Raw genomic sequence first — 19,084 nt, forward strand, 5'->3', positions numbered from 1 at the left:
AAATGTATGGAAATGTGTCCTGGATGTCTTTGCATACAGGAGAGTGCAGAAGTGTCTCTCATTTTGTAGTCCTCCCAATACAAATTGTCAACAGATTCTGTCCTCCCCGAGCTTCTCTGCCAGTCTCTATTTCATGCTTTCGGTCACTCAGTATATTTATTCATTCATTCACTTTGTCATTTGTATAGCGCCCTTCACCATAATTATGGTCCCAACGCACTTTTGGTTGAATGCCCTTAGAGGGATCGAAGTCCACATTTGGTAAAATTGAAACGTGCTATTATTTCAGCCATTAAAGTTACGTGAGGGTGGCCAAGACTCTGCTAGTTTCCCATGTCTGACTGGTGTGTGGATCAGCACAGTGGAGCTAAGGTGACTATTTGCTTGTGCTTTCGTTTTTTACAAAAAGGAGGTCACCCGCTAGTTAAAAGTTCTGTCTCAATGACCTGCAAATGTCTAACTTGTGGCGCGGTCCAAGTTATGCTCTCCAGTACATCGGGCCTCATTATAAGTGGGCGGTCTGGTGAAAAAGTGCCGGTATTCGTGGATACCGGCACTTTACTGGACCGCCCGACGACAGGTTTGCCGGTGGGGCACCTGGGTTACCTCCAGCTAAACGGAGGTAAGCCAGACTCCCTAACAGCAAAAAAAGCACTCATTACCGCGACCGGCATTGCCGTTAAAGACAGCAAATCCGCTCATGGAGTTCTATGGGACTCCATGAGGGGATTTACACAGTCATTCCGGCACTCGGAATCCGGTGGCAATGCCGCCAGACCAAGTGCCGTAAACAGTATCTCCATTTGCCGGTGTACTGGCGGCTCTACCGCCAGCATATCGGCAATCTCGTAATGAGGCCCATTGTGTATTGCTTCTTTAGGCCTGTTCTAAGTCCCTAAGTTTAAAATGCTCTTTCGGATGTCGAGCAGCAGGGGGAATCTTCCTAGTTCTGGTCTGCACCCATGGTTTGGGCAGTTTCTATGCCGGCAAAGGCCCTGTTTTCACCTGGCAGTGCACCATTTCTCTGCTATGCCCCATTCTGCATACTCCTTTTAGTGTTGGAAACCCACACCTTACTCCCGTAATGTAGGACCGGGTTAACGGTGCTATTAAAAGCTTTCACATTCATTTTAGAGGTTAATTTGAAGTATGACAGCTGCTTCTCAATGTCGAAGAATGCACAGAGAGTTTTTTCTTAAGTGTTTTCTTTCCAGTTTCTAACTTCCAGATGCTCCTGTTCTGAGACCTAGGTAAGTTTAGTCTATAACATGTCCAATATCTGTGCCATTAGGGAATAGTTTGAACGTCCCCAGATCTGCACACATCTCAATCTCTAGACACCAACACCACTGGCTCCCAGTACAAGAACGCATCATGTTGAAATCACTCACCCTCACACGCAAATGTCTCCACCAGATGGCCCCCGCCTACCTGTCCAACAGCATCACGCTGACACAACGCTCCTGACCTACCCGAGCAATCTACCAACACCGCCTAGCCACTCCCAGATTCAAGCTCCAAAAGGCAGGCGGCAGCAGCTTCCCCATGTTTGACAGCAAACTTTGGAACTCACTGCCTCTCCCACTCAGAGCTCAAGATTCTTTCTGGATCTTCAGGAAACAACTCAAAAAGCTCCTCTTCACCCAAAGTTTAAGCTACCAAGCACCCAATCTCACCTAGCTCGTCACCACTCCCTCCTTCGCCTACCATAACTAGAAAACTCTGTAAGTTATTATGTTCACGCCATCTATTTGTAAAGCAATGCTATTCGCTGTGTCTGTCTTGTATTTGCTTATGCAACAATTGTAACCTCCACACTCTGTAAGAAAGCGTCCAGATGCCTTCCTGTTTGGTGCGCTATATAAGCTTCAAAATAAATAAATAAATGTGGTGCTGTTGTGCTTTTCTTTTTTCTGGAATGCCATGATTTTGGTCCTTTTTTAGGTTCACTTCTAGGGCAGAGGTCCTGCAGTATTTTTGGTGACGTCCAGTCTTTATTAGAGTCCTTTCTTGTTGGGTGCCAGTCTGACCGGGTCATCTGTATAGAGCAGGCATTATATTTCCGAGCCCTTCACTCTTGGTCCCGGTGCCTGAGATTCCTCTAGCAATGCAGAGAGGTCATTGATGAACAGTGTTGGAGTGGGGTCGCAACCGTGTCTCACACTTCGTTCCTGTTTGAAAGCCCCTGTTTTCATGTTGTTAATCTTCACCATCGAGCCATACATGGATTTTATTAGGTCATAAACCACCCCCTCGCCCTCTGCCCTATTCCACTCTTCAGTAATTTAAGGTTCCGTCCCTGCTGCTAGATTGCATTAAATGCTTTTCGAAAATCTAGAAAGGAAGCAAATATCTTCCACTGTTTTTGTTCTTTACATATTTGCTGATTAGGGACTTCAGTATGGGGGTCATTACAAGTTTGGCGGAGTGGTGAGAGGGTAGGTAAACATTTTGGTAAATCCGTTACTTGCACTTTTACAGCCTGCCAAACTACAGGTTTGCCGGTCGGGGTTACCTGATTTACCTCCAGCCAATAACTGCCGATGCCGGTAATTCAGGTAATTCCTCTCAAGCAGTCATATTGCAATCCAGAATTTCCGCCACCTGTAATTTCTTGGAAATACTGGGATATCAGGTGGCAGGAATGCAAATTCTGTTTGCCGGTATCACGCCGGTAATATATATAATACCTGCAAACTTGTAATGAATAGTCTGTGGTTCAATGTTTTGGTAGGAATCGTATGCAAAATGTTACTGTTGATTAGGAATTTAAGTGTTTTTTGTTCCATGAGGTTGAAAGAAAGTTTTCTGAGGTAACTGTTTACGCAGATTCCCTGAGAGTTGTTTGGGTGCAGGGCATCATCAACTTTACAGATGGGAGTGAGGAGCCCTTCAGACCAAGGGCCTTATTACACGGTAGGCGGTAGGGGTTTAAAGGGACCGGTAGAGCTGCCGGCCTCATTAACCCCCTACCGCCTCATTACGAGGTCTCCTCGCGGAACCCGCTAAGGACGCCTGGTAAAACCAGGCTTCCTTAGCGGGTCCCGCGAGCAGACCAGGATGCAAACAACAGGCCCGGCATTAACAGGCCCATTGTTTGCATCCTCCCCATTTCCATTGAGCCCTATGGGGGCTCAAATGGGAATGGGGATGTACCAGGTCCGGGTTCCCTGAATGGGGAAATACCGGGGCCCTCCAAGGTCAGAATGGCCTGGTATTTCCCCATTCAGGGAAGCCGGACCCGGCACCCGGAATCGGGGTAGCCATGCCGCAAAAAGGGCATGGTTACCTCCATTCTCGTAATGAGGCCCCAAGTGTCTGGGAAGTTCCCAGATTTCAGAATGATACTGAATAGTTTCACTAGTGTTCTTTGAATGTGGTCGGAGCTATATTTGGTACTTCATCTATGCTATATGATTCCTTTGCTTTTAGTTTTTGGGTGCCTTCTTTTAATTCCTCGAATGTTACAGGCTTGCCTGGGAGGTTTTGTTGGTAACTCTCTTCATGAAATTCAGTTTTGTCAGAAATTGTTTTCTGCCATCTTAAGTATTCAGTGGGCATGTCTTTATATATGTTTTTAAAGTAGCCTGTACATATTTGGAAATAGATAGCAATATCATGTTTCTTATTTGTTTCAAACTGTCCCCATACCCAGAAGGAGTTGCTGTCAATTACTGTCTTTATCTGAACTAGTTTGTTTTTTCTGTTGATTTATATTCCCTGAGCCAACAGAGATATTTTGAGAGAAACTCCGTGTTCACTGTGTCCATGTGGTTTAGGTGAGATAGGTTTCTAAGTTTTGGTGTCAGTTTTTGACAGTCCTTTCCTAACCATGTATCCAGTTGGTCATTGTTTTTCATATATTTCTGGGAGCTTTTGAACTTAAGTGAGTGTGTCGCTGCTCTGGTGATGATTGTATTTACATTCGGAGAGCTTGGTTTGTGTGGGATAGGTCCTGGTTGTAGGTTTTTCCGGTTCATGTTGCTATGTTTCCTTGGAATGGAGAGCACAGTGGAATTTGTGTTTACTCTCTTCCATCCAGCGAAATGTGAAGGGGAGGATGGGATGTTTCTTTGGAGGGGCACCTCTTATTTGGTTCTTCAGGACTGTTTTAGTGCATACAACCAGGGACCATGATCTGAGAGTGGTGATTGCTCTTTGGCAATTGAGCCACTGATTTCAGAGGGGGCTAGGTCAGTGATAGCTTAATCAATTCTGCTGCTGCCGTGAGGTAAATTGAAAGTGAATTTTCCAAAGGTATCACTTTTAGTCCTCCCATTCAGGGTTTGCAGACCTACACTCTTGCACAGGTATAGTAGTTCCTTGCCGTTTTACTTAGCAATGTTGTTGTAGCTATATTTGTGTGTCAATGGGCTATCCTGGAATGTTGTATGCCTTAAGAATACCTGTCTCCCCTCGATTTGAGGTTAAGTTAAGGTCTGAACTTGACCATGCTTTCATAGTCCCATACAAAATGATGCTGTCTTTGAAACATATTCATTTCAGGTTATATCCTAACAATATGATCTGAGTCAATGTAGTAGTAGTAGTGCAGCGGCAGTCAGAAGCTGCAGATCCTCGTCCTGTCCACACGGAATACCCCAGACTCCAATATAAGAATCAGAGAAATTACAAGATGGCTGCAACATTATGATTAGCATTTGTTAGACCTGGAAGAAACAGGTTAGGGATATCTCCCAATTAACCGGTTTAAAGTAAGCCCCGCAGAGGGATTGAAATATCTGTTAGAAGCAGTGTGAGCAAAGTACCAATCTGGCACTTGGGAACTAAATCACTCTGCGCCCAGCAAATCTGAAGGGCCAAAACAAGTGCAGATTGACTGCAAGGACTGTGAAGGGAGAGAGAAGATGGAAGGAGAGGGAGAAGGAAGAAAACCAGTTTAGTTCAGTTTAGTTTATTTATTTGTAGAGCGCACCAAGCCCTGCGGCATCTGGCAGCTTGACTTACATGTTACATATTTGCGTACACTTATCGTACAATTTGCACAGTAACATACATACAGGTTAGTTGTACACAGTAGCATCAAAAAGGGTGTAGTGGTGTAGCCATGACAAGGCATATCTTACATGATTACATATTTACACATAGTTAGATATACGAGGGTCTGTGAGTATCATAGTTGTAGAGCCAGTGTGGAGCAGTTCAAAAAGGGTGGGCATGTCAAGAGGAGCTGCTGCTTTCTTGCTCGTGAAGCCACAGCTTTGCATTCTTCCTGAACAGGTGGAAGGAGGGTTCAGATCTTAGTGTTAAGGGGAGAGCGTTCCAGCTTTTGGCTGCTAATTCTGGGAAGCTAATCCCTCCTGCCCTTTGTAGATTGAACGTGGAGATCTTGAGGCAGTGTGTCTGGGCAGTTCTAGTGGCGCGGGCTGGTATGTTGCATACACTGTTTGTCAGAAACTTAGGTGCCAGGTTGGCCAGACACTTATGTGTAAGTGATAGGGTTTTGAGTGTAATTCTTTGTTTGACGGATAGCCAGTTAAGATTAAGTTTGATTTCCCAGATGTGTTGTGATCTCGGGATGTTCATTGCTGATTGGATCACATTATTTTGTATGACTAGGTTCTGTTGGATGGTTTTGAAAGGGCTTGGGCTCTGACTGTTGTGATGCAGTTATCAGTTGTGATGAATGGTCTGCATGCTGTGATTAATTTGCAGGTATAGGCCGCAGAGGAGGCAATTGCATTGGTGTGTCGTGTTAATGTAAGAGCAGAGTCTATGTAAACACCTAGGGTTTTTACATACTTAGAGATTTTGATTAGGTTCCCATCAATGTTAAAGGAGGTAAATTGTTCATCTAGTTTGTTGAGGTTTGCTGGGGATCCTAGGAGGAGCAAATCTGTCTTATCATCATTAAGACAGAGTCAATGCTTGGCCATCCAAGCTTGTATAATGAGGTAGATGTCAATAAGTGTTTTGCTGTCCATTGCATAGTCTCCAGTGATGGGAATGAGCATTTGGGTGTCATCAGCGTAATTCGTATAGGTGACACCCAAATAGTCAAGGTCATCAAATAGAGGCTTTTTGAACACGTTATAAAGTGTTGGGGACATGCAGGATCCTTGGGGGACACCACAGGTGACAGGTGTTGGTTCTGCGGAGGCTGATGGTACAAAAACCCTCATAGATCCGTTGTTTAGGAAAGATTGGATCCAAGCATTGGCTTTCTCAGAGAAATGCGTAGCCCAGGTTAGATGGTTGCATAGGACTTGTGGTTTACTAGGTCGAACGCTGCCGACAGATCTAGTAGGAGGAGAAGTGCAAGTTTGCCTTTGTCTTTTAGAGCTTGAATTTGTGTCTTAAGCTGCTTCAGTCCTGTGTCTAGCTCTTAACCCTGATTGTCTGAGACTGAGAAGGTTGTTTGCTTCTAGATGATGTTGAATCTGCAGGGATGCTGCTCGGTCCAATATTTTCAGTAGAAAAGGTACTGTAGTAAAGGGTCTATAATTGGAGGAATTATTTGGGTCCTAGGTTGGCTTTATTAGAAGTGGCAATACGCAGGCATCTTTTAGGTTGTTGGGTACAATGCTAGATTTAAATGATCCATTGATAAGGGATGTGAAGAAAGGGGCAAGTTTCTTAGCTGCCTCGTTAATGATAGGCGCAAGACAAATATCTCCCTGGCATTTAGAGGGTTTTAATTTCGTGATGATGCCCATGACCTCTTTGATAGAGAGGGGGGGAGAAATTAAATAGATTTTGTGAATTCAGGCCTAGTGGCAGCGGAGTAGATGCGGTGGTTACATAGGGGATGTTGAGTTTTTGGGATTCTATTTTACTTTGAAGCATTGGGATTTTATCTTGTAGAGCTTTCTGAATATTAGTGCACCAGGTGACATCTTTGGTACAAGTGTCTGGAGGTGGGGAGGGGGATTCTAGCTCTCTGAGGATGTTGAAAAGTTCCTTGGTGCTAGATTTGGCTTTGGTGATTTGGTCGTTATAATTGTCTTTTTTGACATGAACAATTTTACGTAGGGATCTGAGCTGCAGGGTAAACCAAGAGTTTAAATGCGCACATGATTTGGATTTACGCAATTTTAGTGGTGCTAGAGGGCTAATGGCATTGAGTAAGGTGCAAATGTAGGGGTCGACTATAGCAGTGGGATCCTCGAGTGTCGTTGAGGGATTAATGATTGGCTGAAGTAGTGGCAATAGTTTCTCTGCAGTTATGTTGCATTTGTTCCTGGTGCTCAGAGATGGAGCATGGTTCTGTTGGTTGGGCTGGTTACCTTCCTTTACGGTAAAGGAGATCATGTGATGGTCTGACCATGGAAATGGTAGATTGGACACACGATTTTTATGTCGCAATTGAGATCAGCTAACCAGTCTACGGTTCTACCTTTGTTGTGTGTTGGTCCAGTCATGCGGTGTAGGAATCCTAATTCTGTGATTGTGTTAGCGAGTGCGAGTGCCTTGGAGTCTTTAGGGTCCTGAAAGCCTAGATTCGGATCACCCATAAGGCTAACTTGAGAGCTTGTCTTAATGTTGGTTGATAGGAGGAGAGAGATGTCCTTTACGAACGTGGATGTAGGGCCAGGCGGTCTGTAAATGAGATGGATGGTGGTGGTGCTGGATGGTGATTTAGTTAACATAATGGATAGTAGTTCTGCTGATGGCATAGTTTGGTTGGCAATGATTCTTAAGCCTAGTGATGTTTTTGAAATGAAGGCAATACCCCTGCCTTTGGTTTGGTTGGATTCTCTGTCATGTCAGATGATGGAATATTTGTCCGCAATAGCAAGAAAGAGTGAGGGTCCTGACGCGGCATGAAGTCAAGTCTCTGTGATTGCAAGGAAGTCGAGGTCATGTGTGGTTATAAAGTCAGCAATGTCTAGAGCATGGCCTGGCAATGATCTAGCGCTGATGAGGGCCTCTTTGATCGAGGAGGAGGCGTTGTCTAGTTTGCGGTTTGATTGTGTGGTGCTTTGTTTAAGTATGAATGTGTTGCTTACTGTTTTTATTTAAGAGTTAGCTACATTGGTGGTGAGTCTGACGTTAGGAGGGGACTGCCTTGACAGGAATCTAGAACTTAGTCTGTGATTTCTATTTTGTAATGGGCATGGAAGGTTGGGTCTGGGTATGGTGGTTGATAGATTGTGTCTTGGGGTAGGTGTGGAGTGGATAGGGTTATCTATCAGTGGTGGTGACGTTATTAAGAATTTAGGTGTCTTTTGTGGGCAGTGTTGTAAGGCTCCTGATGCAGGTGTGCGGTCCAAGGTGGTGAGCTTAAAGATGTAATTAGTGTGAATTTGGGTGCTATAGGAAGACAGGGTGGTAGGAAGCCTGAGGGTGGTATGTGAACTGATGGGGTTAAGTTCAAGAACATGGATATGCGGACGCATGGCGATCTAGGATTGGAGTTAAGGTCCATGACAGATGTCAGTAAGAAACTGCTGCTAATGATGTATAGATGTGTGATCCTGAGGAAGATTTGGAGGTAAACTAGGAAGGGGAGTATCATGCGCATGGCCCAGCATGTTATGTTTTAAACTAGGGTCAGAAGTAAGAACAAGTTTCTAGTGCTAGAATAGTAGCTGCATAGCGACTAACTGCTAGTGCAATATGAACTAGACGCTTTAAGTTCACATGTGCTGAGGAGCAATGCTAGAGGTTGCACTGGGTTGCAGGCATGAATGGCAGAGTACAAATCACGCAGTATTTACAGGCATGAGTGGCAAAGTACAAATCACGCAGTATTTGCAGGCATGAATGGCAAAGTATAAATCACGTTGTATTTGCAGGCATGAATGGCAAAGTACAAATCACGCATTATAATATATCTGGCAGTGTGCAGTTGGTAATGAGCTGGCCATTTAAATTAACCTGGACTGAGGCATAATGCTCGACTTGCATACATAAGCACAGAGTATGTTGGCACAATGCGAGTTGTGTGGGACAGGGGTAAACGGTGCAATGCAAAAATAGCGCTGTATGCTGATAAGACTGAATGCGCTACTATGAAAAAGGTGTCATGGGTGAAAGATGCAGGCAGCTTGCGTACATAGTATGAGGCAGCGTGATAATGGGCAAGGTGAGCATGGTACATTTGGCGCTTAAAGATTAGGATTGCAGGTGGTGCTCATGGTTTGGCGGCAGACAGTGGGTGGCAAGGGGTGATCGTAGTGTGCAGAGACGAATTTGCCATGCTAAGGTTCGAATGTTAGTAGCAGCGTTGACCAACGGTAGTTCGTATGTGTGAGTTCAGACGGGTGACTTTTTGCTTACCCTGCTATAGGGTGCTGGAATTGATGGTGTTGCGGGCAGCGCTGTTGCCCCTCTGCTCTGTTACGGCCCGGACAGATAGGAATTAGCCTTATGTAGAGGGCCTTAGGAGAAGGGCCCGGCTAGCGGCATCCAGTGACGGAATTCAGTTGAAATGCTATGAACTAGCCTATCCACGGCCAAAGATGTTGCTTAGCAACGGCAAGGTAAGCGAGGGCTGGGCAATGCAATGGGGTATAAGGATTGCAATTGCACGTCTCACAGATAACTCACAGATGCTGTGCTGTATTCACACGCTTAGCCATAATAATTGGGGGAAAGCAGAGATGACGGTCACGATGGTCACGATGGTCGCGCTTCTCCAGAAGTCAACAGTCGAGTTGCAGGGAGGGCTCCTACCCTTCTGAAGCTGCTACTGCTGCTGCTGATGTGGAATACTGGCCCAAACAGGAATTAGCCTAATGTAGAGGGCCTTAGGAGAAGGGCCCGGCTAGCGCCATCCGGTGACGGAGTTCAGTTGAAATGCTATGAAACAGCCTATCTACAGCTGAAGATGTTGCCTAGCAACGTAACAACGAAGCGGCGGCCACCATTTTGGAGCGCCAAACTCGTATGATGTTGGCAAGGTGAGCGAGGGCTGAGCAATGCAGTGGGGTATAAGGATTGCAATTGCACATCTCACAGATAATTCACAGATGCTGTGCTGTATTCACACGGTTACCCATAATAATTGGGGGAAAGTGGAGATGACGGTCACAATGGTCAGGATGGTCGCGCTTCTCCAGAAGCTGATAGTGGGACTGCGGGTAGTGCTCCTGCCCTTCCGAGGCTACTACTGCTGCTGCTGGTGTGGAATACTGGCCCAGACAGGAATTAGCCTTATTTAGAGGGTCTTGGGAGAAGGGCCCGTCCAGCGCCATCCAGTGATGGAGTTCCATTGAAATGCTATGAAACAGCCTATCCAAACAGTGCACTTCCAAACTGTCCCATGATACAAGGGGAGTACCCTGCCTGGGAAGCTGTGGTCCATGCCCTGGTCAACTTGCAGCAGCAATCCTGGAGAAAGCTAACCTAGCATTCATATCCACAAGAGGTCAGACTGTGGGAAGAGAGATGCGCGTAGTTGGTGGTCCTCTGCCAAGGAAAAGGGAGCATGAAGGGAAGTGCTTTCTTAACCCAAAAGACAGATGGCAGGAGGATTACAGAATATTGTCTACTTGAAAAGGATATTTAATGAGGCGGCAGAAAAAAAACCCATTCAAGTGAATGCTGTAAACCCTACGATCTGGGAAAGACCGGATGGGAAAAGTTGATGAAACTCAAGGTCTGGGAGCGACGTAGTATGATGATTGCTGAAACCCAAGGTCTATGAGAACTATATTAAACGCAAGGACGGCAAAATTTAAGAAGGAGTTTTACTAACTAGGTTAGAGGTATGGGTTTTAGGGAATAATATTCTTTAGGCTTCCCATTCAGGATTCCGAAAAGGAATTGGTACAGTGGGCCAGATTTTCAGACTCTTTCTACTAATCTAGAAGTTATTGATCCTACTGTATTTCATCTTTTTAGATTTGCAAACAGCAATTGATGTTATTCCCTGGGATCTACTTTGGAAAGAACTAATATGTTTAGGGATCCCAAAGATTTATATTTGTATCCATAACATCTACACATCAAATTCAGCTGGATGAAGGTGGTGGGGCTACCATTTCCTCTCTGGGTAGCCATGTTGTCAGACAGGGGGCATTATTGCACCCCTCTTGTTTTCACTTTATATAAATGCCAGGGCAAAACAAATATACACATTGGAAACAAATGCCCGTTACCTTGCAGGACAGAAACTAGGAAGCCTCCTGTTCGCTGATGATGTGATTTTGATTCCAAGAGCACTGTCTTGTCACCAAAAACAAACTGGCCCATTTAATCTGATGTATATGTAAACCCGTATTCCTTGTGGTGTACCTGTTGACAGGCATTGTGGTTTTCATGTACCCTTTCATTTTTCTCTGCTGTCATTTCCTTTAGCGCTCCCTAATGCGAGGCGGCTGTTTTTGGCTACATGGTATAATCCACCAGCAGGGGGAGCGAGCCGTGCTGTGAGGAGATTTCACCTCAGTGAATGCTGGAGCTCCCCTGCTGGCGAACTTAAGTGGAAGGTACCCAGGGAGAATAAGAGCCCTGAGGGAAGCTGCAAAGGAGAGAGGACCAGGAGATCATTAGAGGGAGAGACAAGGGGACTGGGAGAGCAGCAGTGCATTCCCTGAAGAGAAAGAACCGGGACATCCTCATCGGCAGTCCCATCTCTGGGCCAGCCACTTGCTCTCCCTTTTTGCAAGGTCGAGTGCTCGAGCAGTGCCTGTGCTGGGGACATAAGTAGGGAGAAGGTTTAGCTGGTGTTGTCCCACGTAAGCCGGGTCGGCTGTGAGGGACCGGTGCAGGCCTCTATTTCCCCCAGTCGGGGTGCTGCTAAGGTAGGAGTGGAAAGAAAAACAACTATCCAGGGAAGAGCACGTTAGGCAGTTGTTTGATGGGCACACATGTTGTTTTTGGTGTCTCTCTCTCTCTCTCTCTCAAACAGACGCGACAGATGGAAGGGCAGTGAATGGCCTAAGAGACACGCAGAAGCCTGGTTCAACAGGGTTGTTAGTGGTATGGTGCTGCAGTGAATCCCACCCAGTCAGACGTCAGTGCACCTCCAAAGGCTGCTGTGCGACCTGAGTGGTTTAGTGGGTTACGCTATAACACATGACTGCGTACGAGGCAATCTGCCCCATAAGACGTACTCTTTTCCCTGCGTACGGATAGTGCCGTTTGGAGATGGTGTAAGTAGGGGTAGAGGAGGAAGGCCAAGGCCATTGAGGGTTTGTCCGGTGGCAGGTGTATGCTAAACCCTGCAGTTTATTAAGTTAGGACCGTCCAAGTGCCCGTTTGGTTCTGGCCACGCACCCGAGATTTTGTTAGGCGTTGTTGGCTGGATGGGATTGCTCAGTTATGTATGGAGTACACGCCCCTCCGTAAACGAAGGGGAAGTTGATCAGGTACCTCCCGGCTTAGGATAACGTTGTAGGTGTGTGTCTGTGACCGAAGTGGGGAGAGACTAGCTGGTAGTCTGCCGCTACCAGCATGCAGGGAGACTGACAAGGTTAACTATTTGATTATTTATTTACCATATGTGATTCAACTTGTTCCCAGGTGACCCATGTGACGCTATTAGATTATTTACTTACCAGATGTGACCAAGCTTATGCCTAGGTGTTCCAGTGATGTTAGTTAATGGTTCAGTACCGGAGGTAATGGATAACAGACTCTTAAGCATTTATTCAGCTCACAAACTAAACGATAGCGCTTCAAAGAAGGGCCTTCTGGTTTAATATTATTCTGGCATACCGAGGACCAGGTTTTCACTATTTCCTGTTACATAGAGAAAACTATTTTACGCTTGCTTGTGAAACAAGGCTCTGACTGGTTATTTCAACTGGGGCCCACAAATTATGTTTAGTCTCCAGGGCTGACCAGTCATGAGGGAGAGAGTCCATTCATCCCCCTGTGGTTTCATTTGTGCAAGTGCGCAGTAAGGTGTATGTATCCCATACTCACATCTCCTACAGGGTGCTGTTCACCCCGTTATTTCCTACTCAGACGGAGATACACCTTACATATAACAGAAATTAGTTACAAAGTAATATAACAAATTAAATGTATGGTTTGCTGTGTCAAAAACAAGAAATGAAAATTGCAGATCATACTTAGTGTGAAAATTAGAAGTGTTGGAATTCTTTGATTACCAAGGAAAACACATGACCCAGAACAGTTCTTGGCCAGTTCTTTTAGGCAAGAGTGCTCAGACATTTGCTAAATCAGGGGGGAGCAATAATTGGATTCTCGAGAACCTATGGGGCAAGCAATCAGCGCCACCACAGAGGTGTATTGAGTGCAAGAAATGTCCACCGCCTTGTATGGGGCAGAGGTATGGGGCATGTTACCCCTGGAACGGTAAAACACAGGATATTAAATCACTATTACAACTCCCGACCAGTGCCCTTAATATTCCATTAAGATTCAAATTAGAACTTAAGGGTGTTGGGGCAGAGATTAGACTGAAACCTCTAATGTGCTGGGTGAAATTGTGGAGTTTACGGGAATTGCATCATTATAACTTAGCCCGAAAATACCTAATGGACACCCCAAAGGTATTGTCCCCACCATGAGCATATCAGATTGATGGCGTTGATGTTAAATTTAGAAAGAATATTAACAAACTTGGATAATATTACTCATCAATCAAACAATATTGTGAAGGTTGTTTATGAAGAGTGACAAATAGACCATATGTCAAGCACAAGCACCCTTAACAGCCTTATGGACATTTATCTCGAGTGCAGATGCTCTTTAGGGTTTGAAAGGTATTTATTTGAGATCAAGTGTATCTCAGAAAAGGTTTTGTTCCTTAAGTTAAGAATGGGGATACTCCCCTTAGTAGCCTTTACTGCAAAATTGAACCAACCATTGTACGTTTCTTCAATCACCATTGAGAATAAGGTACATTTGTTTCTATTTTGGCCCAGATACCTGTCACTTAGGAGAATTTAAGTGGTGGACAGCTTATTTACTGTCAGATAAAACTAATTTGAAAGCCTGTTGCCTTAACTATCATACAACGATGGGTTAAAACGGCCTGTTTTACTAATCGAATCATGGGGTCCGAAAATCAGCCGAAAGAGCTGTTCTCAGTGGTTAGGGAGCTATCCTTTCCTAGCTTAGTTTCTGCCTGAGTTCCTTCCTCTCAAGATCTTTGCAACTTCCTTTCAGACTTTTTATCCAAAAGATTGTTAATGGGACTTGTACCGTGCACTGTTGACATTTGAGTGGTCTCTTGGCACACTGGTGGATCTGCAATTGAAGGGGTATTGGGGGGGGTTTGTTGGCCAGATTGAGAGGAAAAAGAGCAAGAGAGTTGTGATGTGCTGTTGGCAGAGTCAGTTCGGAGAAACCGGTCACTGGGTGCAGGTGCGCATTCGGTTAGTAGACGTCATGTGGTGTTGAAGTATGATTGGGTGTGGTTTGGTTTCATGTTCTGTGTTGTGAAGTGCATGTGATTTGTGGTGCGGTAGAGGTATGGCATGCTCCCTCCTTTCCTGTCACTCTCTGGCCGGCCTCTCTTCGCCCACTTCCTGCTCCAACCTGTGAGGCTAAAAACCTAAGGGTTATCTTCAACTCCACACTTTCCTTCTCTCCTCACATCTCTATACAATGTAATGGAATGTATTAACCTGTGAAAACAACAATGCAACGCAATTGTATATATATGTATTGTGTAAACTTGCAACAAAATGTGAAGACCTGTCTGTGAAGCTTTGTAAACCTGTAACCATATTCTTAAGCTTGTCCTAGCGCCTTGTTGCCTCTGGGCTTTGTGCACTTTACAAATTAATAAACAAAGTAATAAATAAATAAAACATCTCTGACATCTCTAAGAAGTCACACTACCAGCTGCACCTCCTCAGAGGTATTTTTCAGTTCTTCTCCTTCCCCCAGAAGCTCACTGTCTCCAGAGCTTTGGTTCTCTCTAGGCTGGACTACTGTAACAGCTTCTTTCTAAATCTGCCTGCCTCTACTCTCCGCCCTCTGCAATTCATCCAAAACAGGACTGCGAGACTTGTTCTTGGCCTCAAGCCCAGGGATCGCATCTCTCCAGGACTGAAATCTCTGAACTGGTTCCCAGTGGCAGCTAGGATTAAGTTCAAAATCCTCTGCATTGTCCACAAGACCTTCTGGGGCCTGGGACCTCAATACCTTCAACTATTGCTTCCTAAATATCTTCCTTCTCAGCTCTTCGCTCATCCGCCTCCAACTGCCTCAGGGTTAGTCACTTCTCCAGGCAGCGAGTGGGTGGTAGATCTCTTACTTCTGCTGGGGCCTCCCTCTGTAACAGCCTCCCTGCCTCTCTGAAGCTTGAGGAGAACCATCTCCGATTCCGGAAGCACCTCAAAACCTTCCTCTTTGCTTCTGCTTTCTCTCCTCCTCTCCCCTGCTGATCTCCTGGCTGAATCTGAAACTGCACTGGTTTACCTGGCTACCCTCTGATCTCGGGCCCAGGTCACCCCCCACCAGTTGCAAACCTGCATTGCCCCCCTTGGGAAGCCCTGCACTCTGGGACTGTTTCTGTATCCCTGCAGTCCCTACTAGCACTTGACACCTGATTTCTGCACTTACCATTGCACTTGGCACCATCTGGCTGCACTTCTATTTTTTTTCTATATTTATTTCAATGTCATCCTATGTACTGCACTGCCCCCTACCCTTTTCCCCTGCACTTTTCCCCTTCTGCCTTCCCCTGCACTTGCACAATTTCAATGTCACCTGGCCTAGTAGGATCGCTGTCTCTGTCTTCCCTCTGTTTCCCCTCCCTTGCCTCATCGCGCCTTGAAACACTTGTGTATAGGCACGTTATAAATGACATATCATATGGTTGTGTTTAGTTCAGAGTTTGAGGCGGAGTATGTGAATGGTGAGTATGGTTAGTTAGGAGCAACACATTTCCTTCCCCCAGCAAACCATCTAAGTGCAATACATTTCCTACCCCAACATCTAGGTAGGTGCAGCACATTTCCCGGCCTCAACAATCTATGAAAATGTGACACAGTTCCTGCCCCAAACATCTAGTTAACTGCAGCACATTACCTGCCCCCAACAATTCATCTCAAGAAGCAGAATCCAACACAATATACATGTTAATATTCAGAATAATATTCCAGCTTCTAGAATGGATGAAATCGTCCCTTTCACCTTGACCTCGGTGACCTCCTTTGGTACTGATGTATCTCTTTCAAACATTTTGTCCAACCACTCAGGACCAGGCTGTATTAGCCTGGCTGCGATCTAGTTTGCCTCTTGATCCTATCCCAATGAAAATCCGTGGATCTTGCCCTAATTCTTGCATCGGTTTTAAACCATTCTATCACACACAGATTTATCCCCCTAGTTCTCAAACATGCTCTACTCACGACCCTTTTGAAGATGCCCGTGTTAGATCCTGCCCTTCCAGCAAACATTCACCCTGTTTCCCTTTTGATGTTTCTCATGAAAGCTCTAGAAGCTATAGTCACCCCTCAGCCACAGAGGTTTCTAGAGGAGGTTTCCATTTTGGACACTTTTCACTCTGGTTTCCAACTATCTATGGGCACAGAATCTGTGCTAGTGTCACTTATGGATGACCTTGCTGTGATGTTGGACCAAGGTGGAGTTGGGTTTCGGATCCTTCTGGATTCATCCGGCAGCTTTTGATACCATTGACTACTCTATCCTGTGCTGATGCCTTGGCGAGGCTGGAGTTGCTTGCACGACGCTACATTGGTTCAAGTCCTTCCTGTCAGAGCAATCTCAGACGCTCTCACTTCCATCTTTTAGGTCTGCTCCTTCTATTCTCACTTGGGGGATCCCTCAAGGCTCTGCAATTTCTCCTTTACTTTTCAATGTTTACATTCGCCCTTTGGCCAGTCTCATTTATTTTCATGGATGCCGTTTTTACTCTTATGCAAACAATACTAAGTTAATTCTCTGAGTAGTTCAACACCTGAATTGAACGCCCTCTCAGTTGAGGGGTTGTTTGGCAGATATCAGAGAATGGATTAACTCTAATTGGCTGAAACTAAATGGAGACAAGACTGAAATTCTTGTTGTTGGACCTCCGACAGCTCGGTCACTTAGGTCCCCATAGTTTTGTTCATCCTCTCCAAGTACTCTCCAGACCTGGGTTGATTCTGTAAAAAGTCTGGAAATTAGAATTACTGCCTCCCTGTCTCCTGAGCTTCAAATTAATGCTAGATGCAGTGCGGGCTTTTTTCAACTTAAAAATGTCCTACCATATATCTGGATGCTCTCCTTGGACCAGAGGTTGTTTCCTTTGGTTGTAGGTGACTTGTTCGAAATACAAAGGATCGAATGCCTTTTTTTTTTACACCAAAAGTGCCGAAAAAAAAGTCTTGAATGCTTTATTTGTTTTCTTTTTTTATGGGGGGGGGGGTTCCCCCTCAACCCCCCATTTTCTTTTTAAAAAAACCTTTTTTATGCATACTAAACTGAAAAATAAATAAATAAATAAAGCATTCTAAAAAAAAATTTCCCAGTCCTTTTGGTTTAGAAAAAAAGGCCATTCGATCCTTTGTTTTTTAAAACTATGACCGGACACCGTTTCCTTTATCCTAGGGATTATGAACTATTGTAATGCAACATTGCTGGCGCAGCCTAAGTTTCACATTAATAGGCTACAGGTTTTGCAAAACTCAGATGCCCAGCTGGTGGCGGCATTACCCAAGTTTGCCCATGTCTCACCTGCACTGCACAGACTCCACTGGCTTCCAGTTGAGAGTCAGATCAAATTCAAAGCCATCTGTTTTACAAGAAGGAAGTCATCCTGGCCAAACGTAACTCATACAACAAACGCATCTCCTCAGCCAACTCAAGTATGAGGGAGCTGTTTGCTATTTTAAAGTAACTAGAGTCACCTACTCCCATCCCAGATATGTGCACAAAAGACAAAGCCTGGTGCACAGAGATATAACATGCTCTGGCCAACAAAGTTACTATGCTCCAAAAAGAAATAGCGGCTAAGAAAGCAGCTCTCAAGCAGCCGCCTATATCTAACACCAACCCACCCTCTATGGAGCAAAACAATACTACCCAATTTAGATTTGCAAAAACATCTATCCGAGAGGTGGAGAAAGTCATCCTATCTCTTAAGCCATCCAACTGCCAAGGTGACATGTGCCCCGCACAACTCATAAAAGATGCTGCTAGAGATCTCTCCCCCTTCATAGCTAAACTCGTAAATGCCTCATTCACTTCAGGCACCGTGCCATCCAACCTGAAACAATCATGGGTACTGCCGTTGCTAAAAAAACAATCCCTAGCCCCCTCATTCCCACTAATTACCGCCCCATCACGACAGTCCCCTTCCTTTTAAAAATGCTGGACAAGATTGCATACACCCAAATCCAAAAATTCCTAGAAAACCACAAGCTCCTAGGAGTAGGGCAGTCTGGCTTCCGTCCACAACATAGGACCGAGACTGCTTTCATTGATTTGAAAGCTCAAATTGATGAGCTGAGAGACAAAGGTCAAATAGCCCTCCTCTTACTCTTAGATCTCTCGGCCGCATTCGACCTTGCAGATCACAAAGTCCTCTGCAACCACCTTAACTCTGTTGCACATTTCTCTAAAGAAGCCATAATTTGGGTTGAATCCTTCATTAGCGAAAGGACCATGAGGGTGTTCTCCCCCTCAGATGCAACATATTTACTAAGCCCCTTTTTGATGATCTGGACCTTCTTGGTATCACCTACATTAACTATGCAGATGATACCCAGATTCTCCTCCCGCTTTCAGGGGATTACAATAAGGATTTGGCCTTGGTAAATAGGGTGTATCTCATCATCCAGGCATCGATGGCTACTCACGGTCTATGCCTGAATGATGACAAAACAGAGTTAATCATTCTGGGCACACATTCCAATCTCAAAAAACAAGGCCAGGATTACTCTGCCTTTGTGATCGATGGGAACATTATTCAGGTAGCCAAGGAAGTGAAGACTCTAGGCTTCCATCTAGATGCCTCCCTCTCCTTCAACAAACAGGTGAACTCACTGGCCTCAGCCACAGCTTACACATGTAAGCTCATCAGTGCAGGTAAACACTTTATCTCAAATGACAAGTGCATGATTCTAGCTAGAGCTCTCGTTCTATCTAGACTCGATTACTGCAATGCCTTATATTTTGGGGCCAACAAACACACCCTACACAGAATACACATCCTACAAAATAATGCCTTGAGAGCAGCTCTTGGTAT

This window comes from Ambystoma mexicanum, chromosome 10 (assembly GCF_040938575.1).
Source record: "Ambystoma mexicanum isolate Mex_15411 chromosome 10, UKY_AmexF1_1, whole genome shotgun sequence".
Classification (NCBI taxonomy): domain Eukaryota; kingdom Metazoa; phylum Chordata; class Amphibia; order Caudata; family Ambystomatidae; genus Ambystoma; species Ambystoma mexicanum.